The sequence below is a fragment of the Pinus tabuliformis genome, chromosome 7, assembly GCF_031772625.1.
Source record: "Pinus tabuliformis cultivar Carrire ecotype Pingquan chromosome 7, CPIR1, whole genome shotgun sequence".
NCBI classification, from domain to species: Eukaryota; Viridiplantae; Streptophyta; class Pinopsida; order Pinales; family Pinaceae; genus Pinus; species Pinus tabuliformis.
The window spans coordinates 1,620,161,492-1,620,175,778 of record NC_142293.1 but is presented as its reverse complement, the minus strand read 5'-3'; the positions used below and the strand labels follow the sequence as shown (position 1 = coordinate 1,620,175,778).

Genomic DNA, 14,287 nt, shown 5'->3' with positions numbered 1-14,287 from the left:
TGGGAATTTTCTGAAAAGGAGAAATGTTGACGAGGATGATTGCACCACCTGTTAACTATTAACTATGAACTGACTATTAGCCTCAAACTATTATTAACTATAGATTATTATTAATTATTAACTGACTATTAATATGACGAATGATTATTATTCAATTGTCTAATATTAAATCTGAAGTGGTGCAAGGTGGCACCTCGAGGAGGATTGCACCACCTGTTAAATATTAACTGACTATTAGCCTTAAACTATTATTAACTAGAAACTGTTATTAATTATTAAGTGAATGACTATTAATTTAATGAATGACTATTCTTCAATCGTCTAATATTAAATCTAAAGTGGTGCAAGGTGACACCTGGGGTAGTCTTTCTCAAAGGGAACACCTTAAGGCGCAATTAAATATTATGAAAATGAATATAATATTATGAAAGATGGTTTTAGTAATAATTATATATATATATTTAGTAATATATATATAGAGAGAGATATTATATAGGCTTAAATTCTTTTGACATTGGAATAAGACTTAAAACTAATAAAAAGCTAGTGTTCTTTAAATGTAAAGAAACATGTTAATATGGTGATTTTCCTTAAATAATATACATTTATGAATAACACTTAAAAAAATTTATCACCCAATAAAAAATTATTATATTTTTAAATATATATTAAAAATTTTGAAAAAACATTAATAATCTCCAAGTTTATTAAAAATATCCACAATAAATCAATCTTTATATATATATATTATTCATTCACTTCCTAACCCAATACACATAATAACTCGATGACACAAATATATATAAAACAGTCCTAGAAAGTGGTAATTAACTCAATCTAAAAGATGAAAGAAATAATATTGAGATGGCGTGTAATCAACGTGGTTGAAAATAATAAAAGATTGATTTTTTTGGAAAACGTTCCGATCGATTTTTATATTAATGGGTAAAATCTGTATAATCTAAGAGTTCCAAAAGTTTTTAAGTTTATATAGTTTAAACAACACTGAAAATTTCACCACAATTTTTTTAACTAGGTTTTAACTAAAAATCTTTAATAACTATAAAAAAAATCTCACATAAAAACATCTCCATAATTTTCTTCCTACATAAAAATATTAACGTAGAAATCCTTCACAAAATTCATATTCCAAATAGACACTCCATTACACAAAACATGGTCTCTCCACTCTGCATCTCTCATTGCAGATTTCCCAGATACATGTCCATTAGATCTTAAAATATTCTTAAAAACCACAATAAACTTAAACTCAGGATAAATTCCATGTCCATTAGATCTTAAAATATTCTTAAAAACCACAATAAATTTAAACTCAGGATAAAGTCCATGTCCATTAGATCTTAAAATATTCTTAAAAACCACAATAGACTTAAACTCATGATAAATTCCATGTCCATTAGATCTTAAAATATTCTTAAAAACCACAATAGACTTAAACTCAGGATAAATTCCATGTCCATTAGATCTTAAAATATTCTTAAAAACCACAATAAACTTAAACTCGGCATAAATTCCATGGTTCCCTTCCCCATAATGGACACCGAATAGCATATTCCTTGTGACACATGTACTGTGTGTATCTGTAATTATTTTTCCCATTTGATATTGCCACATATGAATTAGATGCACTGCGAAACGAGCTTAACCCTCGATATCCGTTTCCGTTCCATTCCAAACCAGTTTCCTGCCGCGGTTTGGGTGAGTTGGAAAGCAGAAAAAACAGAGAGTCTTTGGAAGCTGTGCTTTGCGAAAGGCTTTGGCCATGGTTGCATTTGAACGCTGTATTTGCAGATGAAAAAGACGGCGGGCAAACCGTTTGGAAGAAGGAAACACATATTTTAGTAATAACACCAACGGTAACAGAGAGCACAAGAAGAATTAAGAAGAGAAGGGCGTTAAGCGGACCGTCACATGACGGCGAGAAGAGCCACATCCGAGACGGCCCCGACCCAATGACCCTATGATTGTCATTTCGAATCCTGTTAAGGCCTGTTCCGAGGTCAAATTCGTAGCTTCCGAGTGCTGCAGACTGGCAGATGAGTGCACGCCGGCTTATATAGCCCGTGTGTGCCGGAACAGTTCTATGGGAGATGGGTGTGCGGACTGTGCGGCGAAGCTGTGAAGGATGAGTTCTGTAGGTCGGATCCGCTTATTGGAATGGAAGAGGCGCTGGAGGCCCATATGACCTTCTACAGGCACTTCAAGGCTAACCCAGTTGTGCGGCTTGTTGCGGCAGTGAGGAAGATTATAAAGAAAAGCCTCGATGCTTCCTCCTCGCCCCCGAGGCTGCTGAGATTAATATTATACACCTTAATATTAGTATATTAATATTAAAAACCCTAATGTTATAAAACACAATATTATAAGTTTAAGATTAATTTTATCAAGCTCAATATTATAAATTTATATTTCAAATCTAATATTAAAACTAATATTATAAACCATAATATTAAACCTAATATTATAATATCATCACATTGATGAACTATTTAAACAATGAATATCAAGATTCATTTTATTTGAATATGTTTACTATTGTGGTTGACTATGTTCGACTATTAATTTTAATCAATAATAATGACAAGTGTTTGATTAAAGATGGGGAGTGTTGATTGTCAAACATATTAAGGATTACATACCCTAATATTAATATTATAAACCGTAAGATTATATACCATATTTAACACCCCTTGATAATTGTTGGGTGTGGAGCTTGATTATCTTCCTAATTGTTTAGAGTTTTCTTTTAAGTCACGTTGAATCCATGTTTCTAATGGGGCAAAACCACCGCCTATTTAATCGTGGTCTAGAAGGGCAAAGATGAATTTTATGAGCCCCCTAAGCAGGGTTTGGGGGCAGTGCCCTGAAGCTAAAAATAGATGAAAACTTATCCTTGTAAAATATTGTAATTTAGTAGTCAATCCGAGACGTTTATTAGGTAGATGATCTGATGGTAGAAGTTATGTTAATTTAGGGTATTTTTCCCTAGAAGGCAACCCTTGGTTTATATGAGGGAATTGTATTGCTGATATGTATGATTATTCTAAGTGTGAGAGAGAGGAGGATTTGTGAGAGTAAAGAAGAAATTACATCGGATTTACTATAGGTTGTATCTCTTCATGTTGTTGGATAAATAAAAGAAGTACTAGCTATTTCTCTTTGGCCGTAGCCCAAATTGGATGAACCATGTATATTTGTGCCTCTTTTTTTATGGGTTTCTATATTTTTGTTTCTGTAATGTTATATATATATATATATATATATATATAATTTCTCCATTAATTAATTTCTAACCATAATTGTTCATTGCTTTTCATTATTTAATTGTGACTAAAAAGTTAAAAGTATAGAAGAGAATGGTTAGTATAAATATTTAATATTTTGTTGATTAATGAAAAAGAAATTATTATTTTTGTTAACATTCTTGAATTTTTTGTAAGGGTTTTCAGGTGGAACTTAACTCGTAACATTGAGGGAACAATTGGAATTGGTTATGCTCCAAGAAAGGCACAGTAAAAAAAAAAGTCTCCTTTTTTCTAGATTATTCAGGGGAATAGGGGATGATGGACTATAAAAAAATGCCTGGAGATAAATGCCATAAAGTTGGTTCTGTGTAAGAATATTGTGGGGTAGAAATGCAATAATTTCTAAATATAAGCAGTGGGAGTAGAATATTGGTTGGGACCCAAGAGAAATAAGTAGGATGTTGCTTAAGGGTTCAGGATATAATTCCCTATAAATATTCCTATAATTGTTCTATAATAGAGAGGAGTCGAGCTTGGGGCTAGCTAGTTGTGGAAGCTAGCTTACAGTTGGGAAGTCCATGAGATCCCTTATCACATTTCTAGGAAAGATTAGATAAGTGTTTTTTAGTTCAGGTTTTTGTCAAGAAATGTTTGTTTGATTAGAAAAGAAATTAGAAATAGATATTGAGCTAATACCTCTGAAATTATTGGAAAACTTTTATATATATATATATATATATATATATATATATATATATATATATATATATATATGATATGATATGATATGATATGATGGATCTTGTGGATGGATATCATGTGCAATACCTGTAACTCATTCAGTGGTAAGTACAACTCTAGAGGCTTCCAAGGAAGGGAAATATATATATATATATATATGATGGACTTTGTGGATGGATATCATGTGCAATACCTATAACTTGTTCAGTGGTAAGTACAACTCTGGAGGCTTCCAAGGAAGAGAAGGTAATGTGTATTGCAAAGACTTAAGAAACAAATGGTTGCAAGTAAGGGATTTAAAAAAGAAAGAGAATGTTAAAGTTCTATTAACCCCAATAGTTCATATTCTCCTTTTCTAATCAAAAGGATAAAGGAATTGTTCAAAAGAATACATATTTTTATATATTGTAATTATAATAATTACATGTTGAATGCTATGGTTTGATTTAGGTTAGTTATCTAGGAAATTAGTGGACAAGTTGGGTGTCCATTGACCATAAGGGATGACTGTCTTGAACTCTAATAGACAGGTCTAGGAAGAAGATTGAAAACCCTTGAGATAAGCCTCGCCCCATCTTCCAGACTAATATTTTTTAGTAGGATATAATCTAAAAACATACAAGAAGATTAACTACTACCTCATACATCTCTTTTTACAATACATGTATTCATATTAAATAAAAACATATAACAATACTATAGGAAAATGAAGGAATAAAGAATTGTTTTGAACATTTTTGTTCATCTTCAAATAAGCTTTTTATATAGAAAGTATCAAAAGAATATTTGTACATCAAAATCGAAGATAAATTTCCATTTTCCATTATTATCTTGTATTAAACTACAACAAAAGAGAAAACATATCTATGGTGGCATAAATAACATCGCAGGCAATCAAGATGATGATAGTGGAAACCTCAAAGGGCATATTTTCTTAAAAAAAAAATATATAGTACATATACATAATAATAGGGTTTTAATAACCAGAGAGTATGCATTAAAGAGGAAATGTGTAACTGGATGAAAGCCTTTCTATCACAATGTTTAGGCTGGAAGGAGAGGCGAACAATATAATACACCCAAAGAAAAACTAATATACAACATGGTTTTGTTGGAATAGAATTAAAATTATACAAATGTCACTTGACACCTTGTTACAATATATATATATATATATATATATAGTGCTAGAAAATAAACCTTTTATAGCGATATGATCATAGTTATACAGAACATAACACATTAATATTTTTGGAAATTAAGCTAAAAGGCTTCATAAAACAAGTATGCATGTATGGCCATAAACCTCGGGTTGTATAGCTCCAAGAGTGGGTCTTGGCTTCACAGTTTAGAACCCTAGAGAAGACCAAGATGAAAATTAAATAAGAACCTAGATAGTAATCCATTGAGAAGTATTTTACAACTGATTACCCTAACCCTTACCATGATAGTTGTGTTTCCAGGGAGGGGGCTAACCTACAAATCCCCAAAAATCCTATTAAAACTTATGAGAAAAAAGGATGCATTTGGTCTGAAATAAAATGGTATCGTTAAAACAAAACCTTGCATGCCTATTAGGAATCCAAGGTCATCCATCCGCTCCCCTAGCCATAGTAAAAATACAACGTTAATGATAAGATTCAAATTTTATAGGAAATTTGGTGGCAAGATGGGAATAATATAGGGTAAAAAAAAAGGAAAAAAAGAGAGTACATTTTTTGATATGTGAATACAAAGATATTGTGACTGCTTCACCTAACGTAAAAGGAGTTTACACTTGTAATTTACCCTTGTCTTCATCGGAAACCCTCGGTTAAGGTGCCTGAGAACATAAACTCAACCAAAATTAAAAAATGAGTTCTACATGAGAGAAGAAAGTATTGAGTCATTAAAAAAAATAAAAAATTACCATCATAACCAATGGTTGCAAGTCACTCCATGAGAGGGAGGAAGGAAAATCTAAGCTAAGTGTAACAACCTCATGTTAAAATTTTATGTAATGAAATTTAATAAAGAAAAAATAAGACCAAGATCAAGGGACACCTTTCCAAGTTGAATTTTGGGAAAAATATCCTAGTGGGCATCACTTGTTGTGTTTATGGCTAACGGGAAATTGACAAAGGAAATGGAAAAGGCTTTAAAAAGGCAAAGAGGTATTAATTGGAATTTATTTTATGAAAATAAAGGAAATTAGGAGAAAATGGAGGTGAAAGGTCACAGGTTGCATGTGAGGAGGAAATCGAAGGAAAATATTGGAAAAATGAAGAAATTAGAGGCATCAATAAAAAAAAAAAACATCAAATCATCAGTTGGTTGCTTTTTGTCCGTTTAATTTTGGAGTTAGTCTCAAAGAGGAGAAGTGCACCAAGAGGAGAAGGAATATAAAGAAAGAAAATGAGTGAAAAGGAAGGACAAGGAATGCAAAGGAATTAAGGATCAAGAAAGGAATGGTTGAATCAAGAAGCTTCCCTATGGATTCCCTTAGTTGTTTATGGATGGTTTTATCACATGAGATCCAACATTCATGCTTGGAATGGCACACGGGTGATTAGATGAAAGAAATATTTGGTTCAACTTAATTTATGGTCGGGTAGTACGTGGAATTATTGTTGGGTTGTGTTATACTCTTTCCACGACTACCTATGGTTCTGTGCATGGATTTGGGCATGATGGTTTTATGTCCATTGTATTTTGTAGATATGGTCAAAGGAACTATGGTTATGCTCTAATCCAGGGTTAATGGATTGGAGTTTATGGATGCTTTGGCATGTATATATATGTATTGTAACATTGAAAGGAACATAATGAAAAATCAATCTGGTAATCCCGGTTTTGGAATCCAGGGGAAAATCTCTGTGTGTATCTGTTTTATGTTCTATTCTGTCACCATTGTTTATTTTCTATTTTTAGAATTCGTATGCAGGTAATTTATGTACGGAGTTAAAACCTACATTTGGTATCGAAGACGTTTTGGCTTCAAGGGGATGCATTTTCTGCTGAGGGCTTTTGCTCGGGCCTGTGGTAGACCCTGTTCATTGGGTGATCTGCAAGATCAATTCTTGTGGTGAAAGAAGATGGCGAGCAGTGGAAAGATAGAGATCGAGAAATTTAATGGTTAGAGTTTTGTGTTGTGATAACTGAATATGGAAGATTTGTTGGTGGATAAAGATCAGTGGATCACAGTAGATCCGGTTACTAAACCAACAACAATGTCAACTGAAGATTGGGTGAAGTTGGATCGGAAGGCAAAGAGCATAATACAATTGTGTTTCTGAGATTTAGTATTGCTGAATGTATCAGGGGAAGCTTCGGCGAAGGCTTTGTGGGACAAGTTAGGGACTTTATACCAATCTAAGTCTCCGGTGAATAAATTGTTCCTATGGAAAAAGTTGTATAATATGAGGATGAAAGATGGAGACTCAATGATAGAGCATCTGAAAGAAGATAAAGAATTTAAGGCTCTGGTGGAAAACCAGACAGAGAAGAAGATAAAGGTGCTGAGGACAGATAACGGTGGAGAGTTTTGTAAGAAGCAATATGAATAGTTCTATAAGAAGTGTGGTAAAACACGACAGAATACTACTCCATACACACCTGAGAAAAATGGAGTTGCAGAAAGAATGAATAGGAAGAATGAACAGGACGTTGATGGAAAGGGCAAGAAGCATGCTTAGTGGTGTCGGTTAGTACAGGGATTCTGGGTAGATGTGGTGGAGACTGCATGTTACCTGGTTAATAAGTCACCTTCATCAGTGTTGGAGGATATGACTCCACAAGAGGTATGGATTGGTAAGAAACATTCCATGTCACATTTGAGGGTATTTGGATGTGATACATATCTACATGTTCCAAAGGAGAAAAGAAAAAAATTGGATAGTAAATATGAAAAGTGCATCTTTATTGGGTATAAGGATGGTTTAAAAGGTTATAAGATTTAGAACCAAGAAACAAGGAAGATTATGTACGACTAAGATGTGGTGTTTAGAAAGGTGAAAGATGTAATTAAGCATGAAGTCCTATCAAAGGAACTTGAAAATATAGAGTTTGAGATAAAGGAGGAAGAATCAGACTCTACAGCAAAAGAGGAATCAAAAGATGAAGAACCACAAACTCCGGTTGTGACAAGATCAATTCGAGAAAGAAGGTAGCCAGAAAGGTATAATCCATCTGGTTTCTGTTCAAATTTTTCTTTATCTATTACTCATGATGATCCCATAACTATGATGGAGGCGGTAGATTCAGAGGATGAAAAACTATGGAAAGAGACCATGGTTGATGAAATGGCATATTTGCACAAAAATGAGGCTTGGGATCTGGTGGATTTAGTAGCTGGAAGGAAACCCATTGGCAGAAAATGTGTGTTTAAGAAGAAGATGAATGAAGAAGGAAAGGTGGAGAAATACAAAGCTTGGTTGGTAGCAAAAGGTTATTCCTAGGTGCCGAGAATTGATTTTGTTGATATTTTTTCCCCTGTTGCCAAGGTAGCTTCTATTATATTACTTTTATCTTTTGCTACTGTTTTTTATTTTGAGGTAGAACAGATGGATGTGAAGACATCATTTCTTCAAAGGGATCTGGAAGAAGAGATCTACATGAAGCAACCTAAAGGTTTTGCAATGAATGGTAAGAAAGAACTAGTATGCAAGTTAAAAAAAGTCTTTGTATGGGTTAAAACAGTCACCAAGGATTTGGTATCGTAAATTTGATACATTTATACGAGGACTTGGCTTCACCAAAAGAAAAGAATATCACTTTGTGTATTTTAAATTAATTGTTGACTGTGTTATCTATCTGGTCTTGTATGTGGATGATATGTTGTTGGTTGGAAATGACAAAGAAATTATCCAGGATTTGAAGACCCAATTGTCCTCCAAATTCGACATGAAAGATCTTGGTGCTACAAACTATATTTTGTGCATGGAAAATAAATGAGATCGGGCAAAGAGGAAGCTTTTGTTAAACCAGAGGAAGTATGTCGAGACAATACTGCAGAGGTTTAATATGTAGGATAGTAAACCGGTGAAGGTTCCTATTCCTGTAAGTGTAAAGTTATCTACTGAAAAGTGTCCCAAGATACAAGAAGAGGAAGAGGACATGTCTCGTGTTCCATATGCAAGTGCAGTCAGTAGCCTGATGTATGCAATGGTCTATACTAGATTAGACATCTCACATGTAGTGGGAGTATTGAGCAGGTTTATGTCAAAACTAGGGAATGAGCATTGGACATCAGTGAAGCGGGTTTTCAGGTGTTTGCATGGAACTAGTTATTATGGTTTGTGCTACCAAGGAAGACCAAGATTGGACAGAGTTTTGGAAATTTGTGGCTTTGTTGATGCAAACTGGGCTGGAGATATGGATCAGAGAAGATCTACCTGGGTATGTGTTTAACCTATTTAGAGGTGCAGTCAGTTGGATGAGTAAGAGGCAGTTTGTAGTGGCACTTTCAACTACAGAGGCAGAATACATGGCAACCACTCATGCAAGCAAGGAAGTAGTTTGGTTGTAGAGATTGTGTTCAAGTATGGGGTTAGTACAATGAGCTATAAGGATAGAATGTGACAACCAAAGTGCAATTTTCTTGGCAAAGAACCTTGCTTATCATTCAAAGACAAAGCACATTGATGTTCAGTATCACTTTGTGAGGGATATGGTTGAGGACAAAAAGTTGTTGCTGGTAAAGGTGGACACTTTGAATAATACTACAGATGCATTGACAAAGTCTGTGAGCACTAATAAGTTCTCTTGGCGTAGAGAAACAATGGGCGTCGCAAGGCTGGACCAATGACTAAGCTCTCATGTGGCCCCCTATGGATAGAAAAAAAGTGGGAGAATGTTGGGTTGTGTTATATTCTTTCCACAACTACCTATGGTTTTGTGCATGGATTTTGCACATGGTTTTGGGCATGAAGGTTTTCTATCCATGGTATTTTTTGGATCCAGCGAAGGGAACTATAGTTATGTTATAATCAAAGGTTAACGGATTGGGGTTTATGGATGCTTCGGCATGTATATATATGTATTGTAACATTGAAAGGAACATAATGAAAAATGAATCTGGTAGTCCCAGTTTTGGGATCCAGGGGAAAATCTTTGTGTATATTTGTTTTATGTTTTATTCTGTCGTTGTTGTTTATTTTCTGTTTTTAAAATTCGTATGCAGGTAATTTCTGTACAGGGTTAAAACCTACAAGTACCTGACTTGGTTTTCTTTTTCATATGGTTAATAAGAGCTAAGTTCCTCTTGTTTTGATGAGAAAATGTACTTTTTATTATGTGGCTTAAATGGTTGTCCTATCATTGTTATTTATCTCATTATATGGTCGTTATAAGCATGGTTAATTGACATATGTAAGTATGGATATTATCACATTTCACTCAATGAAATTTTGGTTAATGAATGTATGACCTACCTAGTGTTATGACAGCTATTGTGAGAAGGCATAAAGCCTTCTTATTAAATCTCAGTTAATTTTCCAGATTGTTGGTACCATCCTATGACCTCCTTTTTCCTCCTAAAACATATCATTTGCCTACTTCTTTCCATCATATATCTCTTAGAACCCTTGGAAATTGATTAGTTAATAGTCCTATAGTTATTAAAATGCATTGAAATTGATTTAGGAGTTTTATGTTAAAGAATTAGGGATTTTTGGTAAAATGGCTACAGGAAGTTCCAACATCCTGTAATTGGTTCATTGTTTGACATGTGGCATGACAGCTGGGCTAGAACGAAGGGTAGGGATGAAAAGTAGAATGTCCAAGCATGGACGAATACCTATCCTACAGCAGAATCGACCCTCCTACATGCGCGGTCAACAGTGGTCAAAGTATAGCATGTTGGCGACAAAGGCAGCAACAGCAAAGCATTCTAAATTGATTTAGTTTTGTTCCTTTTTGAAATCAGTTTAGGATAGAAACATTTTAAAAATCTCGACATGATAAAAGCGGCAACAGCCATATCATGAATGTACATTCGTTTTCGAAATGTAAGGGTTGTAAAAAACATATGTAAATACAGTCCTGTGTAATCAATGTTTTTGGTAATCGTTGTATCATTTGAAACAGAGTTTGAACTTAATATCAAGAACACAGTTGCAGTTACGATCTTTGTCTTGTTGCGTTGATTTTATAATCGGTTAACCACAATCCAGTATACCTCTGGAATGCGGACGGGCCCTGCATTAAACTGGTATACTGTTATTTCCTTTTCATTCACAACTTAGGGTATTACATGACATGCACAGTGATTAGAATTGGTTGTTGATTTCAATAGAATGCATATGGTTTATGTTTATGATATCGCTTGAACAGTTCATCACCGGGATCGTGAATCGTATCCTGTAAGGGATTCGATCCTTTGTTGTTTTCTAAAGCAATGTTATGAACTCTGTTTTCATTTCAAAGTATGTTTATAATTTCCATATGCCTTTATCTTGTGTGAATATTAGTGAATGCTGAGTATTTGTTAAGCAGGGGTTTCGTGCATGGTATCTCTGTAAGGAGATTGAAATCTTGGCTTGAAGTGATACACAGTGTTTTAATTTGATAAATGAATTGAGTGACAGTGTGGTAATTAGGTAGATTAACTGAGTGACCTAAGTGTTTGGGTGATAGGTAACATACCTCAATCTTCCATAAAGAAGTCCTGTGACCTACCATCATAACCACTTAGCTAATAATCCTTTACATGTCTATATACTTTAGACGCATGCCTCTAAGTCTACGCATCCTGGTCGACAATAAATATAGCCTAGTATAGCACCCTAGATAGGACACTACATTTTGGCGCCGTTGCCGGGGAGGCGTACTTAAAGGATTTAAAAAGAAAAAAAAATCAATAAACAAAAACACAGTTAGAAATCATGTTAATTTATGCCTAGATTTAGAGACAGTCAGGGTAGATTCGTAAAAACCCCCCACCATCTAAAAACTAACCCATCATCATCAGGAGCAGACTCTTTAGGGAATACAACACCAGCTGAGGAAGTCATCCAAGCATTAGAAGAAAAACAAAAGTCAGGACAGAGACTTACTCTCATTGAAAGGCAAACTTTATTCACACATAAATCGCAGAAGAAGCACTTTCCTAGATCTTCCACACAAGGAGAAGGTAGCACAATGACCGAACAATCTTTCTTTAATCTTCTCTATCAAACAAGTGACACTGACACAGAGAGACCTATTAGAATGGCTGAGGAAGGAGCTGGATCAGTACCACATCAAGGACAGGGAGATGAAGAGGAGTCAACTTTTAAGTTTCCTATACATGAACCACAAGAAGATGATGAGATCAAAATGAAAAACATACCCCCATCCATGCTACCAAACTTTTATGGTATGGCTTCGGAAGATCCAGACTCATTCTTGTTCGAGTTTGACATTGTATGTCGAACATATGGCTATACAGATGATGCCCATAGGCTTAGACTCTTCCCAGCGACATTAAAGGCATCAGCCTTAAGATGGTTCATGAGGCTTGGTGAGCATGCTATAGTTGATTGGGATGGCATGAGGAGAATATTTCTGAGGAAATATCAGCCTTATTGTAGATCCAAAGATTCTAAAGATGATATCTTTAGAATGAGCCAGCAAGAGGATGAAACCTTAGAGGAATATTTAGAACGGTTTGTCTACAACTTACAAAAATCCAAACACCGAACTATGCCTCTTGATCTGATCCGCACAATATTCTTGAAAGGTATCCGAGAGGAATACATGGATGATCTTAACTTGATGGGCAAAGGTGACATTTCTGCCTTACCCTTTGAAGAAATCGCTGAGTTGTGCGAAAAGTATTCAAGGAGCAAAGCTAAAATGGGAAAAAGAACCCTGTCATCCAAAGTCACAAAATCTGCCTCTGCAAGTGTCACAAGGGCTGAAATAGGGAATCTTTTAGAAGAGTTTAAAACAGATCTGTTAAGCACCCTAGGGAACCAAATTGACACTTTAAAAGCTAAGAAGAAACAAGAGGATGAAGATCAAATAATGGCTATCTTCTGCCCAAAATGCCGGAAGAAACATGCATTAAAAGACTGCCCACTAGAAAACATCCAAGTTTGTGCTTTCTGTACTGAACATCATGATATGTTTAACTGTCCTAAAGTTAAGGTTTTGCAGAACTGTAATATGGCAGCCAATGCAGAGATGGAAAACGTGTATTACATGGGCACAAAGAGACCATGGCAGCCAAGGCCAGCACCTCAAGGTATGTTTCCAAATCAAAATTTGCAATTTCCTATAAATGATCAAATGTATGCACAGAACTCATGGAATGTACCCATGCCATGGCAGCACCAAAACCAACCACAGCAAGAATGGAGACCGTCTCAACAGTACTCTCAATCTTATCATACATATCCTCAATCATACCCACCATATTCACAACCATATCAGAAATACCATCAGCCATATTCATCACATTCTCAACCATACCAGCAATATCCTCAGCAAGTTGTTTATCAGCCTCAACCTACTCAACAAGCACTGCCTGCTACTTCACCAATAAATCCACCACAACTGCAATTTCCAGCTAGCTCACAACCTCCCAGACCCACTCAAATTCCTGCTCAAACTGTCCCAAATCCAAATAATAGAGCAGAGAGGCCAGCCTACAATGTAGAAGAGGGAACCTCATATTCCACACTACCCTTGCAAAATATCAACTTGAGGTCTGGTAGGGTACTCCACAAAGATTCTCCAATAACAGATAAGCAAGAAGAAAACACACAAAATGAAAATGAAATGACAAATCAAAGAAAACCAAACGATGATACCAAAGATAAGCAGATGCAACCACTGCATCCACCTTTTCCAGACCAATTGGTCCAAATAAAACCTCCAATGTCTATACCACAGTTTGATGTCTTAGATAAACTCAAGAATGTCTACATAAAAATTCCACTGCTGCAAGCTATAAAAGACATTCCCATCTATACTAAAGCCATCAAAGACATATGCCTCAAGAAGCCTACTAGAAAAAGGATTCATCCTCAAACCATTCATGTTATAGGACATTTAGCAGGCCTTATGACCAATACCATCTCCATGGAAAAGTATGTTGATCCTGGTATTCCCAAGGTGACCACCATCATTAACAACATACAAATTCCAAACAATTTGATAGATCTTGGAGCCGCAATCAATGTCATGACTCTTGAAACCATGAGAACACTCTAGCTCATAAATTTGCAACATACGACGATTGTTCTAGAACTAGCTGATAGGTCTAAAGTGATTCTTGAAGGGATTTTGGAGGACATAATTGTCTCACTGGACTCTTG

At 35.1% G+C, this 14,287-nt stretch overlaps 1 pseudogene; it reads left to right on the top strand.

The window, feature by feature from the left end:
- Positions 1 to 1,981: 1,981 nt before the first annotated feature.
- LOC149254428 (uncharacterized) overlaps positions 1,982 to 14,287 on the top strand; it is a 68,125-nt pseudogene continuing 55,819 nt past the window's right edge.